Source organism: Rhinopithecus bieti, unplaced genomic scaffold, assembly GCF_001698545.2.
Source record: "Rhinopithecus bieti isolate Rb0 unplaced genomic scaffold, ASM169854v2 scaffold_29976, whole genome shotgun sequence".
In the NCBI taxonomy this organism is placed as follows: domain Eukaryota; kingdom Metazoa; phylum Chordata; class Mammalia; order Primates; family Cercopithecidae; genus Rhinopithecus; species Rhinopithecus bieti.
In genome coordinates, this window is record NW_016813386.1 from 1,039,226 (window position 1) to 1,047,419 (window position 8,194).

General features: G+C 35.6%; 1 long non-coding RNA gene across 1 annotated transcript in view; it reads right to left on the minus strand.

Annotated features, from left to right (window-relative positions):
- The window catches only part of LOC108512776 (uncharacterized), a 57,185-nt gene that overhangs the window by 18,553 nt on the left and 30,438 nt on the right, over positions 1–8,194 (minus strand). Inside the window, exon 3 of the long non-coding RNA XR_001880691.1 lies at positions 6,776–6,884. This is a non-coding gene — a long non-coding RNA (uncharacterized LOC108512776). The remainder of the gene's footprint in view (positions 1–6,775; positions 6,885–8,194) is intronic.

Below are 8,194 nucleotides of genomic sequence, written 5' to 3' on the forward strand. Positions count from 1 at the left end.
CCACCACACCAATTCTTTGGCGTAGCTAATGCAAGAACTTTTACCATTACAATTCTTCAAATTTTGTTCTTTTTGCTTAGGATATGTTTGATTATTCTGGGTCTTTTGAGGTTCCATATACTAAATTTGGTACTAATTTAGTTCCAAATACTAAAATGTATTATTTTTCTATGTTTCTAAAGAATGCCATTGATATTTTGATAGACATTGCATCAAATCCCAAAGATTGTTTTGGGTATTATGAACATTTTAATAATGTTAATTCTTCCAATCCATGAATACAAAATATTTTTCCATTTTTGGTTCCCTCTTCAATTTCCCTTGTTAGCGTTTTATACTTTCCATTATAGATATCTTTCACTTCTTTGGTCAATTCCTAGCTATTTAGTTTTATGTGTGGCTATTGTAAATGGGATTACTGTTTTATTTCTTTTTCATGTTGTTTACTGTTAACATATATAGATGGTACTGATTTTTGTATGCCGATTTTGCATCCATAAACTTTACTGAATTTGTCTATCAATCCTTACAGTTTTTCTTGTGGAGTCTTTAGGTTTTTCTAAATGTAAGATCATATCATCTGCAAGCAAGGATAATTTGACTTTTTTCTTTCCAATTTGGATGCCCTTTATTTCCTTCTCTTGTCTGATTGTTCTAGCCAGAACTTCCAGTAGTATGTCAAGTAATATTGATGGCAGTGGGCATCCTTGTCATGTTCCAGATCTTAGAGAAAAGGCTTTGAGTTTTTCCCCATTCAGTATGGTGCTAGTGGTGGGTCTGTCATATATGGCTTTCACTATGTTGAGACATGTTCCTTCTATCCCTAGTTTCTTGAGTGTATGTTTCACGAAGTTATGTTGAATTTTATCAAATACTTTTTCATCATCAATTAAAATGATCGTATGGATTTTATCCTTATTCTGTTGATACAGCTTTGCTTTTGCTTTTGTAGGTATTTTAGATGCATCACATGGTTTTCATCCTTCATTCTGTTGATATGATGTATCATGTTGATTGATTTGTGCATGTGTAATCACCCTTGCATCCCAGGGATAAATCCCACTTGGTCATGATGGATGCTCTTTCTAATACATTGTTTAATTTTGTTTGTTAGTACTTTGTTGGGGATTTCTGCATCAATATTCATCAGTGTTATTGCACTGCAGATTTATTTTATACATGTGTCTTTGTCTGTTTTTAGTATTAGGGTAATACAGGCCTCATAAAATGAGTTTGGAAGTGTTCTCTCCATTTTTTGGAATAGTTCGAATCGTATTAGTATTAGATATTTTTTAAACGTTTGGTAGAATTTAGCAATGAAGCCATCAGGTCCTGGGCTTTTCTTTACTGGAAGACTTTTTATCATGCCTTTGATCACATTACTTGTTACTGGTCTGTTCAGGTTTTGCACTTCTTTTTTTTTTTTTCCTGATTCAGTCTTGGTAGATTGTATATATCTAGGAATTTGTCAATTTCTTCTAGATTTTCCAATTTTTTGGCATATAGTTGCTCACAGTAGCCCGTAATGATCCTTGAATTTCTGCAGTAACATTAGTAATGTCTCCTTTTTCCTTTCCAATTTTGTTTATTTGGATCTTCTCACTTTTTTTCTTAGTCTGGTTAAAAGTTTGTCACTTTTGTTTAACTTTTCAAAAACCAACTTTTTGTTTCATTAATCTTTTGTATTTTCTTTTCGTGTAAATTTCATTTCTTTCACCTTTGATCTTTATTATTTCTTTTCTTCTGCTAATTTTGAGCTTGGTTTATTGTCGCTTTTCTATATCTTTTAGATGCATCATTGCATTGCTTATTTGAAATTTTTCCTCCTTTTATAGGTAAGCTCTTATACATATAAATTTTCCTCTTATTACTGTTTTTGCTGTATCTCATACATTTTGGTATGTTATGTTTCCATTATCATTTTTCAATTTACTTCTTAATATTTTCATTGACCCACTGCATATTCAGGAGCATATTGTTTGATTTTCATGTATTTGTATATTATCCTAAGTTCCTCTTTTAATGATTTCTAGTTTTGTTCCATTGTGGTCAGTGATGATGCTTGATATTACTTCATTTCTTTTAATGTCTTAAGACTTATTTTGTGACCTAACATATAGTCTTCCTTGAGGATAATCTACATGTTGAGAAAAATAATGTGTATTCTGCAACTGTTGGATACATGTTCTGTAAATACCTATTACATCTGTTTGGTCTATACTGCAGAGAAAGTCCAACATTTCTTTGTTGATTCTTTCTGGAAGATCTGTCCGGTGGTGAAAGTGGGGTGTTGAAGTCTCCAGCTATTATTGTATTGGGACCTGTCTCTCTCTTTAGCTCTAATAATATTTCCTTTACATATCTGGGTGCTCCTGTCTTGGGTGCATATATATTTAAAATTGTTATATCTTTTTGCTGAATTGATACTTTACCAGTCTATAGTGACCTTCTTTGTCTCTTCTTGTTGTTTTTGTCTTGTATTCTATTTTGTATAAATATAGTGATTCCTGATCTTTTTTGGTTTTCATTGGCATGGAATACCTTTTTCAATCCCTTCATTTTCAATCTACGTTATCTTTACAAGTGAATTGTATTTCTTGTGGGCAATAGATCAATGAGTCTTGTTATTCTATCCATTCAGCCAGTCTATGTCTCTTGGTTGGAGAATCTAGTCCACTTACCATCAGTTATTAATGATAAGTAAAAGAGCTTACTCTTGCCATTTTGTAATTTGTTTTCTGGTTGTTTTGTGGTCTTCTCTTCCTTCTTTTTCTTTCTATCAAAGTACTCCCTTTAGCATTTCTTGTAGGACTGGTCTGGTATTGATGAAATCCTTCAGTTTGTCTGGGAATCAATTGTTTGTCTGGGAAATCCTTTATTTCTCCTTCATATTTGAAAGATGTGTTCACTGGATATACTGTTCCAGGGTAAAAGTTTATTCCCTTCAGCACTTTAAATGTATCATGCCACTCTCTCCTGGCCTGTAAGGTTTCTGCTGAAAAGTCTGCTGCCAGACACATTGCAACTCCATCATATGTTATTTGTTTCTTTTCTCTTGCTGCTTTTAGGGTCCTTTGTTTATCCTCGATCTTTCAGATTTTGATTATTCAATGCTTTGAGGTAGTCTTCTTGGGGTGAAATCTGCTTGTTGTTCTATAACCTTCTTGTACTTGGATATTGATATCGTTCTCTAGGTTTGGGAAGTTCTTTTTTTATCTTTTCTAATAAACTTTCTAAATCTATCTCTTTCTCTACCTACTCTTTATGGCCGATAACTCTTAGATATGCCCATTTGAGGCTACTTTCTGAATCCTGTAGGCATATTTAATTACTTTTTAGTCTTTTTCTTTTGTCTCCACTGACTGTGTCTTCTCAAATAGCCTGTCTTCAAGCTCAAACTCACTCATTCTTTCTTTTGCTTGATCCATTCTGCAATTAAAGGACTCTGATACATTCTACAGCATGCCAATTTTCTTTTCAGCTCCAGAATTTCTGTTTATTTTTTAAAATGTATTTCTATATCTTTGTTAAATTTGTCTTATAGAATTCTGAATTCTTTCTTTGTGTTATCTTGAATTTTGTTGAGTTTCCTCAATGCAGCTATTTTGAATTATCTGCCAGAAAGGTCACATATCTCTGTTTCTCCAGATTGGTCCCTGGTGTCTTATTCAGTTCATTTGTTGCTGTTATTTTTTCATCAATGGTGTTGATGTTAGTATATGTTCTTCAGTGTCTGAGCATTGAAGAGTTAGGTGTTTATTGTAGTCTTCTCTGTATGGCCTTATTTGTAGCTATCCTTCTTTTGAAGGCTTTCCAGGTATTTGAAATGACTTAGGTGTTGTGATCTAAGCTATTTCTGCTTTAGAGGGCACCCAAAGCCCAGTAATGCTGTGGTTCTTGCAGACTCATAGAGGTACCTTCTTGATGGTCATGGACAAGACCCAGGAGAATTCTCTAGATTACCACGAAGAGACTCTTGTTCACTTCTCTTACTTGCTCCCAAGCATTCAGTTTTTGTCTCTGTTCTAAGCCACCTAAAGCTGGGGATGGAGTGACACAAGAGCCCCTGTGGTCACCACTACTATTACTGCACTGGATCACATCTGAAGCCAGTACAGCCCTGGGTCTCACCCAAGGCCTGCTGTAACCACTCCCTGGCTACTGCCCATGTTTGCTCAAGGCCCTGGGGCTCTACAATCAGCCCCAGGTGGCAAAGCCAACCAAGTCAATGTTCTTCCCTTTAAGACAGTGAGGTCCCCCCAGGCCCCAGGTTGGCCCAGAAGTGTTGTTCAGGAGTCAGGGACTATAGTCAAAAATCTTAGAAGCCTACTTGGTGTTCTATTGTACTGCGACTGAACTGACGCTCAAACCAGAAGATGCAGTTCTTCCTACTCTTCTCTCCCCTTTCCAAAGGCAAAGGAGACTTACCCCATATCCACTGCCATCCCTGGCCATGAGGAGTACTGCCAGACTATATCCATGTTCCCTTAAGGCCCAAGGCCTCTCTTATGTCAGGTTGTAGTGAATGTTGCCTGTCCTGGGACTCACCATTCAGGGTACTGGGCTTCCCTCTGGCCCACAGCAGGTGCAGAAATGCCATCCAAGTATGAAGTCTTGAAATTGAGAACCCCAAGAGTCTGCTTGGTGTGGTACCCTCCTGTGGCAGTGTTGGTACCCAAAGTGCAATACAAAGTCCCTTTAACTTTTCCATCTGCTCTTCTGAAGCAGAAGGAATTTTGCCTATAGTCCTCATGGCTGGTAATGCTCTGACTCTTATCTGAAGCCAGAAAGTCTCAGAAGCTCACCAAAGACCTTCATGTAGTACCTGGGTATCACTGATGGTTTTTAGGGCCCAAGGGCTATTCAGGTTAGCAGGTGATAAATGCTACCAAGACTGGGTCCATTCCTTCAAGGCAATGGGTTTCCTTCCGGCCCCGAGTGTGTCTAAAAATGTTGTCTGGGAGCTAGAGAGACTGAGAATTTTCTGAAATTGTCTAATGAATAGTTTTTAAAAGCTGATTTGATACTTAAAGCATTATAAAAGAAACCAACTACCAATACAGGATATTATATCCTTTAACATAGCTTTCTTTCCCCCCTTTCTTTTTTTTTTTTTTTTTTTTTTTTTTTAGACTGAGTCCTACTCTGTCACCCAGGTTGGAGTGCAGTGGCTCTATCTCAGCTCACTACAACCTCTGCTGCCTGGGATCAACTGATTCCCCTGCCTCAGCCTCCCAAGTAGCTGACATTACAGGCACCTGCCATCATGCAAAGCTAATTTTTTTTTTTTTTTTTTTGTATTTTTAGTAGAAATGAGGTTTCACCATCTTGGCCAGGCTGTTCTTGAACTCCTGACCTCGTGATCCACCTGCCTTGGCACCCCAAAGTGCTAACATTACAGGCATGAGCCACTGCACCAGGCCTAAAATAGCTTTCATAAGTTAAGATAGTAAATATATTTAAAGTCAATAAGTTCAAAATATGAGAGAATTTTTCACCAGCTGATAGGCACTAAGGAATACTAAATGGAGTCTCTAGGCAAAAGGAAAATTATTGTATACAAAAAAAAAAATTTGTAGAAACAAATGAAAAGCAACTTAAAAGGTAAATAGAAGAGTAAATACGAATTGATGTTAACTGACTATTAAGCCCTAAAGGATAATATTAATATTTCATGTTGTTTAAAATCTATAGAATAAGAAACCTCCAAACTATTTTCAAGAGTGGTACTTTTAAGAGTACCACTTTGTGTCATCCATGAGTGTATAAGCGATACTGTTTCTCTGCATTGCAGTCAACATTTGATGTTATCCCTGTTTTCTACTTTTGTCATTCTGATAGGTATGCAGTAGTATCTCACTGTGGTTTACATTTTATTTCCCTAATGGTAACTGTTATTAAATATCTTTTCATGTGTATTTTTGTTGCCACTTTTATAACTTCTCCACTAAAATGTCTGTTTCTATAATGTGTTATTTTCTAATTGGCTTGTTTATTGTTGAGTTTTGATAATGCTTTAATAAAGTACAAGTCCTTTGCCAGTTATGTGATTTTTGCATATTTTTGCCTAGTCTGTGTGTACCTGTTGTTCTATCACCTTTGCAAGGGTTTTGCAGAAGAAAATTTTTAATTTAGATGGAGTTTAATTTAGATAGGGTCCAAATTCCACCCCCCCCCCTTTTTTTTAAGACGAAGTCTTGCTCTGTCACACAGGCTGGAGTGCAGTGGTGCAATCTCATCTCACTGCAAGCTCTGCCTCCCAGGTTCATGCTCTCCTGCCTCAGCCTCCCGAGTAGCTAAGACTATAGGTGCCTGCCACCACGCCTGGCTAATGTTTTTGTATTTTTAGTAGTGACGGTATTTCACCATGTTAGCCAAGATGGTCTCAATCTCCTGACCTCATGATTTGCCCACTTCAGCCTCCCAAAGTGTTGGAATTACAGGCATAAGCCACCATGCCTGGCCTAATTTTCTTTTAAGAATCAGTCTTTTGGTGTTAAGTTCAAGATTTCTACACTAAGTCTTAGTTCCCAAAGATTTTCTTTAGAGTTTTCCTAAAAAGACATGTACTTTAACATTTTTAAATTTAAGTCTATGATGAATTTTCAGTTAATTTTTGTGTAGAGTGTGAGGTTGAAGTTAGGGCTCTTTTACAGCTTACCATATGACATAACAGTTGCATTTTTGCAACTTTTGACATTATTTCAGTCAGCTTAGGCTGCCATAACAAAATATCAAGGACTTGGTGACTTAATCAAAAGGATTTATTTCTTACTGTTCTGAGGATTGTGAAGTCTACAATCAAGATGCCAGCCACTTCAGATCCCTAGTGGGGCTCTCTTCCTGCCTTACTGGCGAGCAGCTTCTTCACATGGCACATGTACCTTCACATGGCACAAAGAGAGAAAGAAAATGCTTTGTTGTCTGTTCTTATAAGAGAACTGATTCTATCATGAGGTATCCATTCTCGTGATATGATCTAAACATGATTATGTCTCACAGGTGCCACCTCCTAATATGAACTTTGAGAGGACACAAACATTCAGTCCATAATAAGTATTTTTTTCCAGGAAAATGAAAACTTATGTTTACTTGAAAACTCACATACAAACGTTCATTGTAGTTTTATTATAAAAGCATCATACTGGAAACAATTCAAATGTCCTTCAGTGGATGAATGATTAACCAACTCTGCTACATCCATACTACAGAATACTAGTAATAGAAACGAAAGGACTATTAATATATCAAATGATCTGATAAATCTCAAAGGCTTTGCACCAAGTGACAAAAGTCCATTTTAAAAAGTTACATACTGTGTAATTCCATTTATATAACATTCTTGAACTGACAAAATTATAGAGATGCTGAGAAAATTAGTGGTTGCCAGGAACTAAGGACCAAGGGATAGAGGCAAAGATTGATGTGGCTATCAAAAAGAATCCTTGTGAAGATTGTACAGTTCTCTATCTTAACTCAGGCAGTTACGTAGATTATACATGTAACAAATTTGTGTAGAACTAAATGTGCATATTCATGTGAGTCAATTTGAGAAAATACTAATAAAGTTGGTGTACTATACCAATGTCAGTTTTCTAATAGTAATATTTTACTATTGCTATGTTAGATGTTAGCACTGGGATAAACTGTGTAACGAGTACAGGAATCCTCCATGTATTATTTCTCAACGTTGTGTGTAAATCAATAATTATTTCAAGATAACGTAATACACACACAGAATAAAAATGCAGAAAAATATAGAAATAAAATATAGAAAGACAATAATTTAAAAAGAGAAAAGCAAACCTTGTGGAAAGATAGAAATGAAAGCAAAGTTTACAATAGTGACTGATCAAAAAATAACAACAACCAGAGCATAGCAGAAAGAATCAAAATTAATAAAAGTTGCTTCTCTGATACACAATGGATTTATAAAATTTTGTTAAGACTGATCAAGAATTTAAAAAAAATACAAAGTCAATATTAGGAATTAAAAACAGGAACATTACTACATATAGTCTAAATGTTAATAATATAATAAAGAGACATAATGAGCAACTTGATGCCACACATTAGTGAAGAAGCATTCTTAGAAAAACTCAACTTACTCAAAATGACACAAGAAGATAATTAAAGAACCTGAATAGTCTTGGATCTAAGAGGAAATTGAAATGTCTAATAAAAAGCCTTTTTT